The 20,690-nt window shown below is 45.0% G+C and overlaps 2 pseudogenes; both read right to left on the bottom strand.

The window, feature by feature from the left end:
• Positions 1–17,096, bottom strand: part of LOC100751844 — a 46,915-nt pseudogene extending 29,819 nt beyond the window's left edge.
• Positions 17,097–17,438: 342 nt separating this feature from the next.
• LOC100751555 lies at positions 17,439–20,170 on the bottom strand (annotated as a pseudogene).
• Between the last annotated feature and the right edge of the window lie 520 nt (positions 20,171–20,690).

The following is a 20,690-nucleotide window of genomic DNA, read 5'->3' as shown; positions in this document are numbered from 1 at the left end:
ACTAACTACTCCAGTCGCATTCTTGGAACCACAAAGGCAAATCTGAGAGGAATGCTTCTGCTAAAGGAGACATATTCCCTCCCCGACAATCATGTCCTCCTCAGAAAACACCAAGACAAGAACTGTGACCTGGTTAATGGGCAACAGGTGAAAGTCTCCCACCCAGACCGGGAAGTGGCTGATTTTGATTCCAAATACAGGGCAAGTGTGGAATGGTTTGGGTGGGAATTAACGAGCTGCTGTCTTTGATACATACATCACTCCAAATGCCTGCCTGATTCAAGAATGGCATGAGTGTATGAGTGTGTGTACAAGCTGTAACTCTCGGGGTGTCTTAGTTAGGTTTCTATTGCTGTGAAGGGACAACAAGTAATTGGGGTGGCCTACATTTTCAGAGGTTTAGTCCATTTCATTATGGAATGGCATAGTGGCGTGTGCAGGCAGATATGGTGCTGGAGTAGGAGCTGAGAGTCCTTACTCCTTGATCCAAAGGGAATAGGAAGTGGTCTCAGACACTGGGCAGTATCTTGAGCATATATGAGACCTCAAAAGCCCACCTCCACAGTGACTGCTTCCTTCAACAAGACCACACCTACTCCAACAAGGCCACACCTTCTAATAGTACCACTCCCTATGAGATTACCGGGGTCAGTTACATTCAAACTACCACACATGGTTATATCCCTTCGGTAATTACCCAAATTCCAACAAGATCCAAGTAAGTTACACTCTTATCTCAAGTGGTCTGTAAGGAGCCACTGGGAACCCAGCCTCCGCTCAGGCCAACAGAAGCAGAGAGAGCTCTGCAGAATAAAAACCGAACGGAGCACAGAGACTCTGACCAGCAATGATTAACAGAAGTTGATCACCGTGAGTACACCCGATCCTATTTTTCACCAAAGACTGTTGACCTTTGGTGTAAAACACCAAATCACATTCATCATGTTAAAGGCTTTCTTTGGGATAGTTGTAGATTAGGAAATTCAGTTCTTCTCAGCGTGTCATAAACAAGGCAATTTGTGACCAGCTCCGTTGGCAGTTTTCTCTCTCAGCAGCCCAATGCCCTGGCACACAGAACCCACATTCAAACGCACCCAGTAACAGGCCTTTCTCCCAATGTGTTACTGCCTTGTTTGTCTGTGAATATAAGATGCACTCTGTCGATTGTTAATCTCTTTAATCCCTTTGCCTCTCACTTTGGAAAATATTCTCTGGTTCTCCTCTCAAAATTGCCTTTTCTAGAAAGACTTTCCTGGAACACTTCAACCTATACACCCTTCTCTCTATCCTCTTAAACGTCTTATGCGAAGACGTCTACCTTAGCATCGGTCCCTTTGTGTTGCTAAGACCACTTCCTCTTGGCAGCCTGTGCTCTGAGAGGCCCTTGTCCAGGGAGGGTGTGCTGAAATTCTCTGAGTGAACCACCCATGATCTTTTGTGCCCATGAATAGTATCTGCTGCAGTTCAACGAGATTTGTATGTGGTTTTTCCTTTTGTGAGAAATTGTGTAAGCCAGGAGCCAGTTTTCCCATTAATTTGCAAGTTGATTTTACTAGACTAGAAAACAGTGAGGATGGAGGAAAGAACTTAAGGGGGAAAAAAAAAACGCTGACAATATTTTATTTTCCATCCTTGGCTGAATTCATTGACATTGCTATTGATTCTTCCATGTATGATATGAATGAAATCAACCTTTACATAGGGCATGTCCAAGTTTTATATATATATGGATATGTTGTTATTTGCAGCATGACAACTAAAAGCAGCATAGCTTTGTGTTCATAGTTCACAGGATTTATAGTAATGAACAATGCTCTTTTCCTCATTATTATTAGTATTGATTATTATTAATGCATATTAGTTATGTGTGCTATGAGTTTCGCCGTGACATTTCCATGCAGGCATATATTGTGTGGTGATTATATCTGCCCCTCCAGCTACCCTCTCTTCCTCTTCTTGCCCCCACCACCATCCCCCTTGTCCTCACATTGCCCAAGCAGTTCCCCTAAAACTTTCAGGTCAACATTATTGTCTGTTCTAGAATCCACCTATAAACAGAATGTGAAATGCATGCCTTTCTGTCCCTGTCTTACTTTGCTTGATATGGTGGCCTCTAATCCCATCCATTTTGCTGCATATGATATGCTTTCGTTCTTTCTTCAGGCTGGCTAAAGCTCCATTTTATATACAAATCACGTTTTCTTCACCTACGCACAAGAGCAGCTGTGCTGAATCCATGAATGACTATTGGAAATATTGTCCCAGTAAACATGGCGTTGAGGTATCTCTTATGCATACTGACTTTGTTTCCTGTGAGTACATACCCAGGGGTGCTGTAACAAGAGCATATGCTAGATTTATTTTTAGTTTTCTGAATCTCTATACTGTTTCATCTAGTACTGACACTAATTTACATTTCTGCCGAGGTCATACAAGGCCTCATTTTCCCTGACATTGTCACCAGCTTTTGGTATTTTTTGTTTTGTTGATGATAGGCGTTCTGATGGAAGTAGAAATGCAATGTAGTTTTGGTTTGGCTTTGTTTTGTCCTTTCATTTTTTCCCCTCCTGCAATGTAGTTTGACCTACTTTTCTTCAATGACCAACTTGATGAATGCTTTTTTTGTTTGTTTGGGTTTTTTTTTGTTTTTATTTTTGGTTTTTCGAGACAGGGTTTCTCTGTTGGCTCTGGAGGCTGTCCTGGTACTAGCTCTTGTAGACCAGGCTGGTCTCGAACTCACAGAGATCCACTTGCCTCTGCCTCCCGAGTGCTGGGATTAAAGGCGTGCACCACCAACGCCCGGCTTGATGAATGCTTTTTGTTTGTTTTGTTTTTCAAGGCAGGGTTTCTCTATGTAGCCCTGGCTGTCCTGGAACTTACTCTGTAGACCAGGCTTACCCTGAATTCAGATATCTGGCTGCCTCTACTTCCTGAGTGCTGGGATTAACATTTTTTTAATTTTTTACATACTCTGGACATTGATGCTCTGACAGATGAATAACTGACAGATTTTGTCCCAATCTGTATTCTGGCTCTTCACTGCTGGTCTTGTTTTGCAGAAAGTTTTCTCTTTGGTATAATCCCATGTCAATTCTTTATTTCCTGAGATATGAGTGCTAGTCTGGAAATCTTTATCTGTGCTACTATATTGAAATGTTTCAGTGTTGTGTATGTGTGTGTGTGTTGTATATGTGTGTGTATGCATGTACATATGTCTGAGTGCACAGACAGGTGGTGTGTGTGTGTGTGTGTCTGTGTGTCTGTGTGTCTGTGTGTTTGCAGAAGCCTGAGGTTGATATTGGGTGTCTTCCTTGATCACTGTCTACTTTATATTTTGAGGCACAGTCTGTCACTGACCCTGGCTAGTTTTGGCTAGTCTAGCTTGCCTTGCCACTCCTGAGATTCCCCAAGGCCACCTTCAATAATCAACCACTTGTATAAAAGTGAAATGTCTCATCTCTATGTATTTCTATATTTAAGTGTCTTGTTCCCTGTGAACTGGGCCAGTTAAATGCATGCTGTGTTTAGCAATGCTAAACTCACTCTAAGGATATATTTCTTTTAATGGGTACACAGCTAGCCCTAGCTGTCTTTCCCAGTGTAGTCTGTGTAGGGGCCCACTGGCCACAGAGGCTCCTCATCTGTGCACGGTCCACAGTATATCTCAATACCTTGGAGAGTACAGGAAACAGCCAGCCGACTGGGCTCTGCTCTGGAGAGAGGAAGCTACACAGCAGAGCAACCCAGGGACCTCAGTGTCAGAGTTCTCATGTCTATTCGTCCTCTGCCTGGGTGAACTGTAGCTGGTCTGGGCCATCAGCATATGGGTCATGCTGCAGGTCACCCACCGCTGCTTCTTCTCATCTCCACAGCAGTTTCTCGTGACACTTTCTGGTTACTGTGGCGTGTGTTCCTAGAGTCCCTGACTGGTGACTGATGCTCAGTGTTTTCCAACCACTGGAGTCACTTAATCCCTGTCACAGGTCCTCTATGAAGACGGCTCCCATTCTTCACCACTCTGAGGTATAGCATTCATGTAAGGTATTTCTTTGTTGCTATCTTGCCAAGCAAGAGGACTTTTCTCAAATCACGCCCCTCCCCAACACACACACACACACACACACACACACACACACACACACACACACACACAGTAGGCCTCCTTCCTTTCTGTATTTCCTTTTTTGAAACAGGCTCTCATTATGTATTCCTGACTGGCCTGGAACTCACTGCTGAACCCAGGTTGTTCTCAAAGTGCAGGCTCCTCCTATGTCAGCCTCCTGTGTGTAATTATATATTAATAAATCATAAATAATATATCACTCTACCAGAGCGGTGGGATCACAGGTCTGTGCCGCCACACCCAGCTCTACACTGGATCCAGTGCTTCCAGGACCTTGTGTTGCTCTGGTGGCTAGCGTGGGAGGCTGTCACCACTGGGATGGCTTGCACTCTGCAAGCTTCCCTTGTGCTTGTGTGATGTCATCCTGTTTTAGTGACTTTCCATCGCTGTGGTAAAACACCATGACCAAAGTCGATTCATGGAATAAAGTTTATTTTGGCTTATGCTTCCCGAGAGGGACTCCGTAACCGTGAGGGAGGCATGGCAGTCCGAAGCCAGATAAAAAGCTGAGCGATTGCACCCGCAACTGAAAACTCAAAGCAGAGGAAACAAATTGGAAATGGGTGGAGCATCGATCTCTCAAAGCCTGCCCGGGTGACATACTGCCTCCGGCAAGGCTTCTTCTGCTAAATGTTCCATAACGTCCCCCAAAGCATTGCCAACTTGGAGACCAAGTGTCCAAATCCCTGATCCTATGGAGGACACTTCTTAGCCAAACCCCCGTACTCTGGGATAGCTGCCTCCCGAGCAGCAGCCGGCTGGACGCATTCCTCTCCATTTCCCTTCTGCTTCTGCGTTCTTGGCTTTCCTGTTGCTGCTTCCTTGATTCTCAAAGGTCGTGCCCCCTCCACCGTGTACCCCCTAAGTCCGTTCATCCTCCCCCCCCCGTCAACCCCCCCCCCCGCGCCGGTCCCCTCTGTGCTCTTTTGGTACTCTTGCTCTTCCTCACTCATTCTCAGGCTGTGGGCAGGCAACATGAATGACGGGTATTTGGCTTGTTGTCTTGGAGCTCTGCTGATGTTCCAGGCCCCTTTCACACGCACAGATCAAGAAAGAATTCCCTCTTCAACAAGGAGCAGTGTTTGGGAGAATGAGCATGGGGTAGGAAACAGAAATGATGGCTTCTCCTGTTCCAGACAGCTGTGGCCCCCACTCAGCTCTTAGTGCAGATCCAGATGCGCTCATGGTCACGTAATTTTTTTTTTTTTTTTTTTTTTGGCACCACTACTCTTTTCAAACCAGGAATGGTTGCACTGAGCTGAAATTGACTCAATAAATAATTTCTGCAAACCTTAAGTGAATTTGAATGATGGCATTCTTTCCTAAAAGATCAGGCTCCTATTTTTAAAACTGCAGGTTTAGAGTAATTGTTTTCTCCTGAAGTCCTGTCCTAGATTTTATGACCTCTCCATCTGAAAATATCAAGGGAGAGCACCCACGCCTCATTCTCACTGTTTCTAACAGGAGCAAGAATTTCACTGCTGAACAGTTACAGTCACCCTTCGCTGGTGCGTGCAATCTCAGCACCCTTCCAGTTGCAAAGCAGCTGTTGTCAGATTTCACAGTTACATTAATAATCTGCTAACAGTTTCCCCTTTTCAGTATCTGAATAAAATGCTTGCTGTATGCTTTGTGCAGTTTTGCCCCAAATATGTATCTTAAGATACCTACACTTCTTAAGGAGTAGATTATCCAAGAGGATGAAAAGATGGCTCAGTGTTTAAAAGCTCTTCCACTCTTGCAGATGACCGCAGTTCAGTTCTCAGCACCCGCGTGGGAAATTCACAACTGTCTTTAGCTCCAGTAAGGGGATACGATCCCTCTTCTTGCCTCTATGGGTAAGTGCAAGCATGTGCATGCATGCACACGTGTGCACACAGGTGCGCGCGCACGCACGCACACACACACACACACACACACACACACACACACACAAAATCTTTTAAAGAGTTATTCTGTCTTCAACAATCATTCACATTGATGTCAACGAGTTCTATGTGCCATTAGCCTCCATAGAGATGCTTAACTTGCAGGGCTGTTTGGAGGATTTATTTTCTTTTTAATTATAAAAATTAGCATATGGGAGATATACATCATGAATCAGTCAAAACTGCAATGGGTACTACTTCCCGTTCAATAGGATGGTTGTAATAAAAAGAAATTAGACATTGACACCTGTTGGGGAGGACGTGACAAATTTCCCACTGTCCTCGTGTTACTTGTGGGAACGGAATGGGTTGCCTCTGCTTTGGCGACTGATTTGACAGGTCCTCTTAGGTTATTACACACAGGGTGCTTCTCTCCTAGGCAAAGAAAACGTAAGAACACGTTCACAGATGTTCATGGCTGTGTTTTTTGTTGTAGCGAAAATTAAAACAATCCAACTAATGAATGAATAAAAAAAACGATATCCCCAAGGAAATGTAATATTACCTGGCCATAAAAAGTATGAGGTATTGAAATGTATTGCAGCCTAGCTGAACTTTGAAAATCATGCTACATGAAAGAAACCCATCATGAAAAAATCACCCATTATGTGTGATTCCTCTTACATAAGACATCTGGAATGGTCAAATCAGTAAAGAGAGAAAGCCAATTGACCATTTTCAGGGCTGTAGCACAATGGGTGAAACTGGTGTGTGACTGGGAGGGAACATGGTGTGAGCTGCACATCTGTAACCCCTACACCTGGGATGCTGAAGTAAGGAAACAATGGATTGGAAGCCAGTCTGTGATACATAGCAAGTCTCTCTCTCTCTCTCTCTCTCTCTCTCTCTCTCTCTCTCTCTCTCTCTCTCTGTGTGTGTGTGTGTGTGTGTGCTCACACCCAGCACAGTGCATATGAGGAGGACAAAGGACAACTTCTAGAGTTGGTTCTGCCTTCCACCACGTTTGTGACAGGCACTCGGTTGCTGGCCACTGTGTACACCACACTATCTGTCCTACACGCTTCCAGAGATCCTCCCGTCTCATCTCCCATTTCTCCATGGGAGAGCTGGCATTACAAAGGCCTGCACATGTGGCCAGTTTCATGTGGGCCCTGGGTTTGTGTGACAAGCTCTTTAACCGCTGAGCCACCTTCCCAGCCCCCAAACGTACATTCTTACAAGCCACCAAGCCCACGGTAACTTGTGAGAGAAGCATTAGGAAACTATGGCAAAACCAACTGCATTTTGAGCTGTCTATTTTGTGGCAGTGCTGGGATGGAGCCCACGCCTTGCACATGTGAGAAGAGCACTCTCTCGTGCTGACTCATGCTTCACTGCACGCTCCTGTGTCTTTCTCATTTCAGTCTCAAATGGCAGCACTTAATTCCAACTTAACATGTGGATGGAATAGATTCTTAACAATGACCAAGGGGATATGATCATAAATTATGAGCCAGGAGGCCTTAAATTCTAGTCTGTCTCTGCTACTAATTAGCTTGTGACTCAGGAAGCCTCTGTGCCAGCCTTCTTTATCACACACACACACACACACACACACACACACACACACACACACGCTCGCGTGCGCACAGAGAAAAGTGAACAAGGTGGTTATGCAGTTTGCAGCGTGCTCAGGCTGCTGTGCAATCCTTCTGCCTTTCTCACGTTGTCAGTCAGTCCTGCACGGCAACGCAGAAATCTTAGGACCTGCTTCAAGCTGCACACTTGCGTAGAAGCTTGGGTAGGGTTTTCACTGTGTAGGCATTAGTGAGGTCCCTCTTTGAGGCCTGAATCTCTGCAGCACATATTCCTTGGTGAGCTTTCCTTTTCATACTAAAACATTTCTGCACATTCCCTCCTTAAACAACTTGGTTAGCAGGTTCTTGTTTTTTTTTTCTGTAAGAGACCCAGAGCCCTCCCTTGTGATTGCTCCTTTCTTCCCCCGTAATCACTGCTAAAGTTTGTGTCTCAAATCATCGTGAGCTTTATAAATGATCTAAAAATTTCAATTCAACACAAGACTGAGGATGATGGAGGGCAAGAAATCAGAAAGAAAAGAAAAGAAAAAAAGAGGGGTTTAAAGCAGCAAACTTCTCCCTTCAGGTTTCTAGAGGAAGAGGGAAAGTGGGTGTGTGTATTATTGACACTGTTTGCATGGTTGTTTCTAAAGCATGCGTATTGTGTCTCCCCATGTGTGACTCCCAATGACAGGGCTGGACGTGTTTATCTATTTCTATCACTTGGGAAAACTGTGATGACACAGCAAGCAATGTCACTTACTTGCTCAGAACTGTGACAAATGATAATGACATTAACATACCAATCCAAATTTGACTGCCATGATTCATGAAGACTTGAAATATTTAAGAAATATTTCATCAGTGAGCTCACTAAAGGGCTACTGAAGTTGAGTCTATGTTAGCCCAATTATCCCCCAGTGCAGGGACATCCTCATCCAGTCTTCCTCATTTCTTGGCCTCCCAAGCTTTGCCAGCGATACTTTTTGGTATGTGCCAAAGATCACTCATAATTCTCCAGTGCCTCTTGGATGTCTTGCAGAGATTTCCTTTTACCAGTGGTCTAAGGCTCGCTTCATCGCAAGCTAGACAGTCACAGCCATCTGTCCAGGGTGATTACCTTCAGCCACTTCAGCCAGGCAGTGACCTTGAACTAACTCAAGAGGTAACTCATTTTTTTCCAAGAAGAAAGATGATTCCCACCCCCGCCCAGTACTAGGCACCCATCTTGGGGTGTTAGGCAAGCATTCTACCACTCAGCTACAACCCCTGCCCCATGAAAGGCTATTTCTCAAAAAAGTAAGTATCTATAAAAGATAATTTAGAAATTAAGTCCACCTTGAGCTGAGATTGCCTTAGCTAATAATTATCCTTATTTGGCTTCTCTCTTTTAAAATAAGGTCTCACTATATAACTCAAATGGCCTGGAACTCGCTGTATAGACCATGCTGGACTTGAACTCACAAAGATCCACCTGTCTCTGTCTCCTGAGTGCTGGGGTTAAAGCACGTGGTGTCATGACCAGCCTTGGTTGAATTTGCTGGAAACTCTGGACAAACTGTCTATTCAGCCCGTGTCTGTAGTTTTGACTCCAGCAGCACATTTGTGTGGTCTCCACAATTTGTTTCTGTATTCTGAAATCTGAAGGATTTCTGTATGATCCATTCACACTCCGATACTCAAGGCTAACGTCTGTGTTGTCATGATGGCCCTAGGCTGAGGCTGAGATCATGGTTTTCATCCCAAGACAACCTGGGTGCTTTGTCAGCGTGTGTCTCTCTCCTTGAGAATCTGACATGATAATTCTTAGCAATCGTCATATACAGCAAAATGTTGGATTTTTTCCTACTTGTATTCTCTGTGTATAGCTTTCTTTCTTCCAGTTTCTTCTTCAACCCCACACACCTACCCAAATCCATTTCCATACATGTACCATTGTGCTGTAATAGAATACAAATATTACTTTCTTGGACTTGTCAATGACTTTTTTTTCTAATGTAACGTGACAAAGGCATTGTATTAGAGTGGCATTCATTTCTTCTTTTATTCTGTTGTATATTTTAATTCTCCTTCAGAGATGATACAGTTTTCTCATAAATTCCTTCACTTATCCAACATTTTTCTTTCCCACACAGGCCAAATAGCCTTGTGACATTACGAAACCAGTGAGAAAGTGACTGTTTTAGCTTTTTAAAATATTGTAGTATCTTTTATCTAATATTCAGAGTAGTTATTTCCATAAAATATATGTACATATCCATACATCTCCTTCAACCATGTGTCATGTGCAGACATCCTGACATATTTAGAAATTAACTGTGTCAACATAGCAGCTGTCTCCTGACCCCAACTTCATCCCAACCTTTCTTCCTCTCTTCTGGTACGTTCTTAGTTCTATTCCTCACTATGAGGAACTGCTGAGGGTGGTTACTGAGCTCCCCATTATCAGGGTAGCATGCAGACAAGCCGGTTTACAATAATGAGCACCGCTGAGATCCAGAGAACAATGAGGAATGTTTATTAATGAACCATATCATCTTATTTGGAGACAGAGAATGAGCCTTCTGAGATTGCCCGTTAGACCCCTTGGTCTAAGAACCCTCACTTCTGTCCTTAATCACTCATTCTTTCTCCGTAATGCGCTGCCTCTGTCTTGAGACAGCACAGGCAATGACGGCTCCTTGTAAGCCTTCATGTGACTGGATCCCCAAATCTGTATCTCTTCTTTTTCTGAATACCTCACAAAGCAAAATTTCAGTGCATAACCATGCTGTGAAGAACAAGCTGGATGTGGTAAGCCTGCCATCCCAGCAGTCAGAAGACAGGGATGAGAACATGGCTTCAAGTTCTGGGCCAGCATGGGCTACATAGGCAGCATCAGGCCAGCCTGGGGCTACAAAGCATAGAGGATGAAGAGAACTGGAGCTAAAGCTAGAAATAAAGAGGTGAGAAGGCGGACAGCTGTTGTCTCCTTAATGACTATGTAATAGCTGTCTGGAAACCCAGGGTCACAAAGACTCGCTCAGGGAGACCCCAAGATACACATTGGCCCAGATGAAACTATGTCCTTGGGCTTTCATGAGGCAAAACGCATCCCTGAACTGGATATTCCTACTTTGAAGAAACTACTTGGTTATTCACTGAGAGACTCGGTGCAGACTTTAGGGGAGTAGTGTGGTTCCTGGGATGCAGGGAAAACCTGAGGAACGCATGAGAACAAGTCTGATGCTGGCAACACAAGTAGAAGATGTGGCTACAGTGAGCACAAAAGGAAAAGATGAAGCAGAGGCTAGCACACAGGCAGGGCTAACACCAGTGGTGTCTCTTTTGGAGTGACGCAGCCTGAAACCAAGTTCTTTAACTGGGACAGGCCAGCTGCCACAGGACTCTGGGAGACACCCTGTGTTTGAGGTGCTGGTCATAATGAAAACGGGAGGCTCTCGCAGTTGCTGCTGGGTTGGTTGTTAGGGTTTTGTTTGCAGCAAGTGCCCTTGGAGGGATGACGTAATGTCTTCCCCTCGACCAGGAACAACCTCATCACCACGGCCTGTGAAAGTGACAAATTCTCCAAACCCAGAATTCCTCTCCAGCGATGATCATATCCATCCACCTGTCTTCCGTGTCATCCGGTAGAAGTGGCGGTTTATAGGAAACTGGCAGAAACACACAGGAAAGCCACGCTGCCTGCTGTGTTATAGCGGTGAACCCCTTGCCTCTGACTCATGCCCTGGCTCTTTTGCCAGAATCTATGACTCCGTAATGGGGTGACTCTGCTGAACCAAGAGTACAGTCCCAAGCAGCTCAGAGTCCCTGGCAGCTCTACCCTCAGCAACCAGAGTAGTGCTTGGCAAAGAAGGGCCTTTCTGTGTGTTGAACAAGTTCAGTACTTTCTAAAACATATTTGAGGGCTGGGGATCAAAACACTTGGCTTGCTGGTGGACCCAAGTTCAATGCCCAAAGCTCTCCTCTCTCTCTCTCTCTCTCTCTCTCACACACACACACACACACACACACACACACACACACACTTTCAATTTTTCTTAGTTTACTGTTGATTTCATTTATGAGTGCTACGCTGGGCAGCATAAACTTTTGAATTCACAAGACCAATTATTGATCACTGATCAAAAGCCTGTGCTAGGTGTTCACTGCTTAAACAAAACAGAATTAATGGAACTTTTATTAAATTTCTCTGAGAATAACTATGGAATATTCATCAAATCATGTCCATCCATTGGTAGCATGTTGGCATACACCTCCAATCCCAGCAGTTGGGAGGTAGAAGCGGCAGGATTGTGAATTCAAGGCTAGTCTTGGTTTTATAGCTGGTTTGAGGACAGTCTGGAGTGTATGAGATTGTCTCAAAAACAAATATAAAAGCAAAATCAGAGGTTAAGAGCACTGACTGCTCTTCCACAGGTCCTGAGTTCAATTCCCAGCAACCACATGGTGGCTCACAAACCATCTGTAATGAGACCTGGTGCCCTCTTCTGGCCTGCAGGGTTACATGCAAGCAGAACACTTTACACATAATAAATGCATCTTAAAAACAAAACAAACAAACAAAAAAGCAAGACATTGGAGAGAAGGCTCAGGGATTAAGAACACATAGTGCTTTGGCAGAGGACCCTAGTTCAGTTCCTAGCACCCATGTCACTTGGCACATAGCCACACGTTACTCCAGCTCCAATGTTGTCTAGCACCCTCTTCTAGCCTCTGAGGTCACAAGCTTCCACATGTCCATTACACCTGCCCCCACCCCACCTATACACATAATTTTTAAATAAATAAACATAAAACCCCTGTGGTGATATATTATTTATGACTTATTAAAGCTTGCCTGAGGGTTCAGAATGCAAAGCTAGTCACAAGCCATAAAGCCAGGCAATGGTGATACACACCTTTAATTCCCAGACTCAAGAGACAGGCAGATGGATCTCTGTTAGTTCAAGGCCACACTGATCTACAGGAAATTGATCCAGTCTAACAGAGAAACAGCTCACACAATGGTGATCTCAGCACTTGGGGATCACACGCCTTTATTCCCAGCACTTGAGGTATATAAGATAGGAGCAGATATTTGGTCTGGAGCATTTTGGTCTCCAGCCACATTGAAGGCAGGATTACTTCAGCCTGGGTAGAGGAAAGAGCTACTGGCTTGGTGGTTTTGCTTATCTGACCATCAGCTTGAACCCCAATATCTGTGTCTGGGTTTTTACTTTTCGTGTTATAAACTCCAAATTATCCAAATCTTAATTGCATTCCATTTCTTGTTTTAGTTGGCTGGGTACTAGCAAAGCTAGTCACATCGCACAGATAGTGACTGGCAATGAACAATGTCTTGAAGAAATCTGAGTTCCCGATTCCTGAGTGGTGAGGAAAACTTAGTTTTGTCTGAGAGCTGTGTCTGTAAATGCCAAGAAGACCAACGACCGCCACAGACTGTCAGTTTATACACTAAAGCACACGGCATTGAGACTTGAAATAGGAGTTTGGGGGACATGTGTGTGCACCAGCCCGTGTGCTGCATACTTTCACACAGAAGGTGGTGCCCGCACCATCCCTTAGCACCACAGACGGGTGTTGAGCCTTCATTGTGCTTTTCTCAATGCCTTGCCATCCTTTTTGCATGTGGTTTCCACACCTTTCTAAGTACTGACTAATTTATGGAGAAGGCAACTTTTTCTTTTCCTGGTGAGAAGTTGCAAATTTGTTTGAACTGAAACGGGGAACTTCCTCGTTATTTCAAACAATGTGAAACTGTAAAGCTCCCTGAGCAACACAAGGGAGCCCTGGAACAGGAGCAGAATAGATCATGAATGTCTAATCCTAAACTCCCAACTTGGTGATGCCTTAAAACGACCTTCGGAAATGACCTTCCCTAGATGCCAGACTCTGTTTAAGGTGGGAAGAGTTTCATGATCATGAGCATACGAAGAGCCCTGTAGACAACCTCATCATATTTTATTCTTTCTCTAAACAACTTGCTCACCTAGGAAACCTGACCTTGGGATTTAGAATATCTAAATTAAAATCTCTCCTTTATAAATGATTGTCACCGAGAGTATTTACGTTATTCAGATCACTACATTTAGCCGAAGGAAAAAAAAAGTCCCTCAGAAGAAAAAGGAACATTGAGGTGTGTGGACCCCTAATAACAGTGCAAGACTTACTGAAATGTAGATGTCTGTTCTCTGTCACACACGAAAGCAGATTTGCCTCACTCCAGCCCTGGAACAGAATTTTCTGATCAATGATCTCACGACAGGCAATGAAATTGTTTAGCTCATCTTTTTTCTTTTGAGATTTATTTTTATGTGTGTGAGTGTTTTGTCTACATGTAACTTTCTGCATCACATGTGTGTCTGATGCCCACAGAGGCCAGAAGAGGGCATTGGATCCCCTGGAACTAGATTACAGAAGGTTGTGAACCATGCTGGGAATCAAACCCTGGTTCTCTGGAAGAGCTGCTCTTAACCACTGAGCCCTTTCCAGTGTCTTTGTTTCTTCAAGCATGGTATGGCCCAGCTGGCCACCCCCTTCAGTATCCTTTCCATACTTACCCTGTGTTAAGTCACCCCTTTACTGGTAGAATGAAGGTCTTTGATAATAATCTGGTCCTGGTGGTAGAAAATCTTTTTCCTCCTCCTCCTCCTCCTCCTCCTCCTCCTCCTCCTCCTCCTCCTCTTCCTTCTTTTCCTCCTCCTCCTCTTCCTCCTCTTCCTCCTCCTCCTCCCCTTCCTCCTCCTCTTTTTCCTCCCCCTCCTCCTCCTCTTCCTCCTCTTCCACAGGGCTGGGGCCCAAAACCATGGCTTCACCAATGCTAGGCAAGTGCTCTACCATTGAGCTGTACTCCCAGCTCTACATTGGTTAGTGTGGATTCACTGCACAGAGCGGTGGGGTTCACAAGGACATTTCCTTTCAGGTATGGCGCGCTGTGGACATACTCATGCCCACTGTCTTCTCCTTTCCCTCCTACCAGTCAATAATAAAACCACTACCACAGTTTAAAGCCAAATTTGAAGCAAGCTTTAATTAAGTACTGGCCAGGTGAATAGGATCTGGTCAAGGTCCCTCTATGTGTTTCTAGAAGATGTCCCTGAGTCATGGTTTGCAGCGGCTGAAGTATCTCCTATCAGGTTCAGTCAGAGGCAAGCACACATCCTGACATACCTCCAGCCTGTGAAGCTCCTGCCCACATGTGATCAAGCACCTGTGATCTGGTGCAGGTGGGGCAAACAAACTTGTTTAGGGGAGTGCAAACATGCGGCTTGTTGTCTCCCATAAACAGTGGCCTCCAGCATTTCAGGAACTCTCTGTCCTCGGGCAAGGGGCTTGCAGAACAGAGGCATTTTTGTTTAACAGATCTCTAAGGCATAGTAACTAAAACTTAAAATGTAACTTGAACTTTCACAAGTTCGTGTGTTCAGGTATGCATATGTGTAATCTGAGTTCTACATATAGGAGAAAAATCTGTGGCATTTGACTTTCTGAACTTAGCTTATCCCTATCACTTAAGTATTGCAGTCTCTAATTCCTTCATTCTCGGGCAAATTACATCATTTCATCCTTTTTCTTCTTTTCTTTTGAGACAGGGTTTCTCTGTGTAATCTTGTTTGGTCTGTAACTCCCTCCGTAGACCAGGCTGGCCTTAAACTCACAAAGATCCTGCTGCCTCTGCCTCCAGAATGCTGGGATTAAAGGTGTTCACCACCACCCACTCCGGGCATGGACACCTGGGTAGATTTTATAAGTCGGTTCTCATGAACAATGCTTCAGAGAATTTGGATCAGCAGGTGTTTCTGTGGTGCAGTGACTTAGGTTCCTTTGGTCAAAGCTGGGTCACGTGGTGTGTCTGTTTTTCTGTTGTTAAGGAACCTCCATACTGCATCCCAGAGCTGCTTCTCTTGTTTGTATCCACAACAGCAGAGAAGTTGCCTCCCCCTGAATCCTCCCAGAGTTTGTTATGTGTGTTCTTATGAGCCATTCTGATTGTGTAAAGTGGACTCTCGTTGTAGTTTTATTTGTTCTTCTAATGAAGAAGCAGCCTGCCTCCATTTTAGGCTTAAAGGCCATCATATAGTAAAGACAAACGAGGCTCCTTCCTGTGTGTGGTTAAATCTCTGTTTCTAAAGGATCGGGCAGTGCTCTACCTATAACCTTAACTACAATGCTTATGTACTCCCTGTTCCAGGAACAGCAATCATGTCTTTGTTTCAAAAAGTTGCCTATAATCATCTGGCAACCCTGCCGTAGTTTCAAAAGTCTATATGGCCACCCATGACTACCTTACAACGACTGGTTATATTCTGCTCCTGCAACCCCTCCTATTTCCCTCCCCCATTTGGAAACTCCCTACTCCTGAGCGCTACAAAAGCTGTGTCTTTCTCACATCCAAAGCTCCCGAACCCCTCCTTAGGGGGATGCAGCCGGTGTACACAAATAAAAAGCTTACTTTAATTAATTGCTTGCTTTAATTAATTTGGCTGTAATGATTTCTGTCAGTGGTCTTTCTGGTCCCATCATTGGGATTAACACTAACACTACACCACTGAGAAAAACCTTGAGCTCTGACCCTCCTTCCTCCATCTCCCAGGTGCTAAAGGCACTTTTGATTTCTATTTTTCTGATGCCTAAGGATTTTGAACCTTTTTTTTCAGATTGGGTTTTTTTCCAATTGCTCTATGTATTTATTAGCTATAATTAATGCAGTAAGAGGGGCCAAGAAAGCTTACAGATTACACAGTTTCACAAGACTCACTGCAAGGAAAAGGACAGGCTGAAACTTACCAACCATATCTTAGGGTTTCGGAGGATACATTCCTGGGGAGGTGGGCCTCTAATTCCTGGTAGAGGAAGGTATCATTCCCAGAGGGGGCATGCCTATTAGGTGTCCCTCGAGCATTGGGAAGGTCAATTGGTGGCCCATGTGTGGCCTGATACCAGGTACAGGAGTCATAATTCCTGGAGGTGGGATTGCTCTGCCTGCAGGTAGAGGTGGAGTTCCACTCCCTTGTGGGTACTGGGTTGGGGCTCCAGCAATGCTGGCAGTGGCAGCAACTACAGCAGGCAGGTACTTAAGTACCTCTTCCCTGTGGAGTCATGAGTTGCTGGGATGGACCTCCAACTCCTCGGACAGGGCCTGCTAATCCAGCAGAAGTTTAGGAATAGGTACACCAGCTAGTACTCCCCACCAGCTGAGCTCCCAACCCCAGGGCCACCCGCAGCGCCAGCAAGCGGCACACAAGCATTGCCAGTATCTTTGGAAGGTGGACCCTCTACATTCATGGGTACCGAGTTCTCTCCAATGAGCAAGACCAGACCCCAAACCCACTTTTCTTCATGCTCTGGCTGTTTTGCATTCTTTGGCTTGGTCTTCCTGAACTCATCACGGTCACAGGGGATCAAATTCATATGCTTGTCAGAAGCCTTAAGGGTACCAATGAAAATGCATCCATTTTGCAGGATACAGCTCATTCTATATATATAGTCAGTGTGCTGCAGCATCTTACTACTCTTTTCTTTTTCCAAGACAGGGTTTCTCTGTGTAACAGCCCTGGCTGTCCTGGAACTAGCTCTGTACACCAGGCTGGCCTTGAACTCACAGAGATCCGCCTGCCTCTGCCTCCGCAGTGCTGGAATTAAAGGCGTGTGCCACCACCACTCGGCACATCTTGCTGCTCTTACTCACAGTCATGATGGATGTTCCACAATGCCATTGAACAGTAAAATTTCAAGATCCTTAATACTTGCAGCGGGCTATAAATAAAGGTGCAGGTTCTCTAGACTCTGTGCAAGCTTGACTGCAGCTTCACGGACAGCTGATGCGAACTGTTTTCCTTGATTTCCACCAGATGTTTCTCTACTGCTTCATCCACCCCTTAGAGCCTCAGCTGAGAACGCCTGCCTCAGTTCTGCCTAGAAATCCACCACAGGAACTTGCTGCTGCCGAGAACATCGTGGGTACAGGTGATACTCGGTTGCCCAGTGAGGCTCTCCTTCTACGTTTGACCTAGACTTCTACCTCTGGCATGTGGTGTTCAGTAATTCTCAGGTGTAAGTGATCTTTTGCTTGCTCCACCAAGTTGCAAATCACTCCTCAGAACCAAGCACCAGACATGTCTTTCTCTGTCTGTTTTCATGGCTGCCTTGGAACTTGCTTTGTAGACCAGGCTGGCCTCTAACTCAGAGATCCACCTGCCTCTGCCTCCCGAGTGTTGGGATTAAAGGTGGGTGCCATCCCATGCCTGGCTAACATTTTTTCTATGTCTATTGGCCATTTGTACTTTATCTTTGGATTAATTTTCATTTCATTCACCCATTTGTTGATGGGGTTATTTGAGGGTTCTTTATATAGTCTAAGTATTGCTCTCCTATCAGCTATCTAGCAAAGGTGGAAGCCCCGTCCCCTTCTGTAAACCATCTCTTCACTCGGTGATCGTGTCCTTTGCTGCACTGAAGCATTTAGTTTCATAAACCCATTTCTCAGGTCTCACTACTGTTCCCTAAGCTATCAGGACCCTTTGTAGAAAGTCCTTGCCTGTCCCTGTATCGTGAAGCATTTTCCCTATGTGCAAAATTTAATTGTGAAGTCCGGCTCCCCTGTGAAACTACAGTGACCCAACAGACTCATGGCTCTTTTAGGGCCACGAATCTCACTGTCTCCTGTGCACCTGTTCTATCTCAGGCCACTTTTCAATTTGCTCATCAAGTTGAAGCAAAACTAAAAATCATACTTCATGCAGTACTGCCGGAAAGTGTTAACATTTTATTTAAATATTCAAAGTTGGATTTGACTTTACAAGGTCAGAGGAGGGAGGAAATTAAAGGGTAGAAGGGCTAATATGAACAAAGGCATCAAAGAAAACCCAAGGGTGTATTCCAGACAGACTGGATTAAGGAGCTGGAGTTTTTATTTGTTTGGTCTTGGGGTTTTGGGTTGTTGTTGTTGTTTTTGAGACAGGGACTCATATAACTCAGGCTGACCTCAAATTTGTACTGTAGCCATGGCCCCTACTCCTCCTGCTTCTTCCTTCTGGGTTCAGGGAGACAAATGCCACCTGACCCTGTGGTGAGCAGAATAGTTTTGTATGCTTAGACCTGTTTGCTCTTAATACAAGTAGATTCATTAGATCCCCGCTATCTCACCCTCAACAATGAACCCTAACATCAGGGGGAAACATCAGCAAAAGGGGGGAGTTTGGAGGTGGAGAGTAAAAGAATTACACAGTGAACCTGAGTGAGCAACAGCTTTCCACAAAGGCAATTTTGGCACAGAGGTGATGGTTATGGTTATGGTGGTGGTGATATTGGTGCTGGTGCTGCTGGTGGTGGTGGTGATTGTGTTGGTGAAGTGGTAGGGGTGGTGGTTGAAGTGGTGAGATATAAATGACTCCTCACTCCTTATCTGCCGGCAGGATAACAAAAGGTCGTGAGATACCCAAGAACATCTCTAAAGTGTATCTGAATATACACCAGGTGAACTTTGACCTCCTAGCTAATCTCCCTGCCTTTCTTTTGCAGACTCTGAGGACCCAGGAACTCTATGTTGGTCTATGGGTTCTGTTAACGGTGATGCTCTTCCCTGGGATCCTAAAGAATGGAACATGGCGGGTTTGAGCCCAGTCTCCTCATCGCGACATTATCCTGACGCTGTCACAGCTGCCAGCTTTACTTCTTCTCCAATCTCTGTGGCTACTGCTCCTCCCCACACTGTGTCACTGGTGGTCTGTTCCCCATGGGTGGGTTTGGAGCACAGCCTGGGCCCCGGGTTCCATCAACTCAACTGTGTGACAGCTGTGTGACAGACAGACAGGGTGCAGGGACATTACAGTGTTCAGGAAGGAAAAAGGAAACATGTTTTCAATAAAGAAGAATTTGCCTGGAGCTTTGCAAAAAAGGGTAGGGGAAGTAGATTTTGAAAGGCAGAGAACTTTTGTAAAGTAGAGCTTTGTGAGTTTGAATAGAAATGTCAGCTATGGAATTACAAAATGTGTTTGTGGGCCACACAATAGAGCTATTTAGCAGGTGATAAGGATCCCTGCAAAGGACCAGTGACATGTTTTGTCTTGCAGCTAAATATTTCTTCACATTTCATGACAGGAAGGGGCGAGCTGACATCTCCAATAGCGTTTTGTGAAGCTGGAATGCTCTCATTCTCCCATTGGAGGAGTTGAGCGAGGGCTGTCTTCAGCATTTTCTGAGCATCCTCTTGGCTTTCTGCATGGCTTTCTCACAGTGAGGGGCACACATTTAGCTAGAGGAGTCAGTGTAAGGACATTTGTCATAGCAGTTCAGGATTCTGTGGGTGCAGCTAGTGCCTTGGCTCCGGAAGCCACTGGGAGTGTTGTTGGTCCGTACAGAAGGAGTGTCATTGGTTCATATAGTCCATACAGCAGGAGTGTTGTTAGTCCATACAGCTGGATTGTCATTGGTCCCCACAGCCTTAGTTGGAATGACACAGAGCTATGTGTCCCAGGTTGGTACTATCAGGAGGTGGTAATAACTGTAAGAGGCAGTACCTCGTGGGAATCGTGGGGTCCAGTCTCTTTCCTTTCCACTCTCACTTTCTGGTCACAAGTTGGCTGGTTCGTTTCCATCATGATGCACCAACATATGCACCAAACAACAGAGCCAATTATTCAAGGACTGAAACCTCCAAAACTCTGAGATAAGGATAGAACTTTTCTCTTCATAAGCTGATCATCCCAGGCACTTGTCTCAGTAGCAGAAAGGCAACTAAGCCCAAACCCCTTCATTCAGAAGTTGGCTCAGGTAGACATGCACATTGGCAAATCGAGTCTGAGCCAATTTCAACACTCTTGCCCTGTAGGCTTCTCTGGCTTGTGTACGACCTTTAACAACCAAGAAGCCCTGCAGTTCAGCAGTCTAGCTCAATTAGAAGTGCATGTGAAAATGGCTTCATCCTTCTCTCCAAGAGGACAGGAGACTAGATATAGCTTCCAAAGACAACGAGTCCATTTGCTGAGGCAGTGCGATGTAAGCCTGGCCTCCCTCCTTCCCCCATGCCTCTTTTCCCTCTGTTTCCTTGAGATTGCATTACTTGTAGCCTTGAGTGTTTAAAAAAAGAAAATCAAGGCCATTTATTTAATGTCACAATCA

Source organism: Cricetulus griseus, chromosome 8 (assembly GCF_003668045.3).
Source record: "Cricetulus griseus strain 17A/GY chromosome 8, alternate assembly CriGri-PICRH-1.0, whole genome shotgun sequence".
NCBI classification, from domain to species: Eukaryota; Metazoa; Chordata; class Mammalia; order Rodentia; family Cricetidae; genus Cricetulus; species Cricetulus griseus.
Note: the sequence above shows the minus strand (reverse complement) of the source record. Positions and strands in the feature narration are given on the sequence as shown.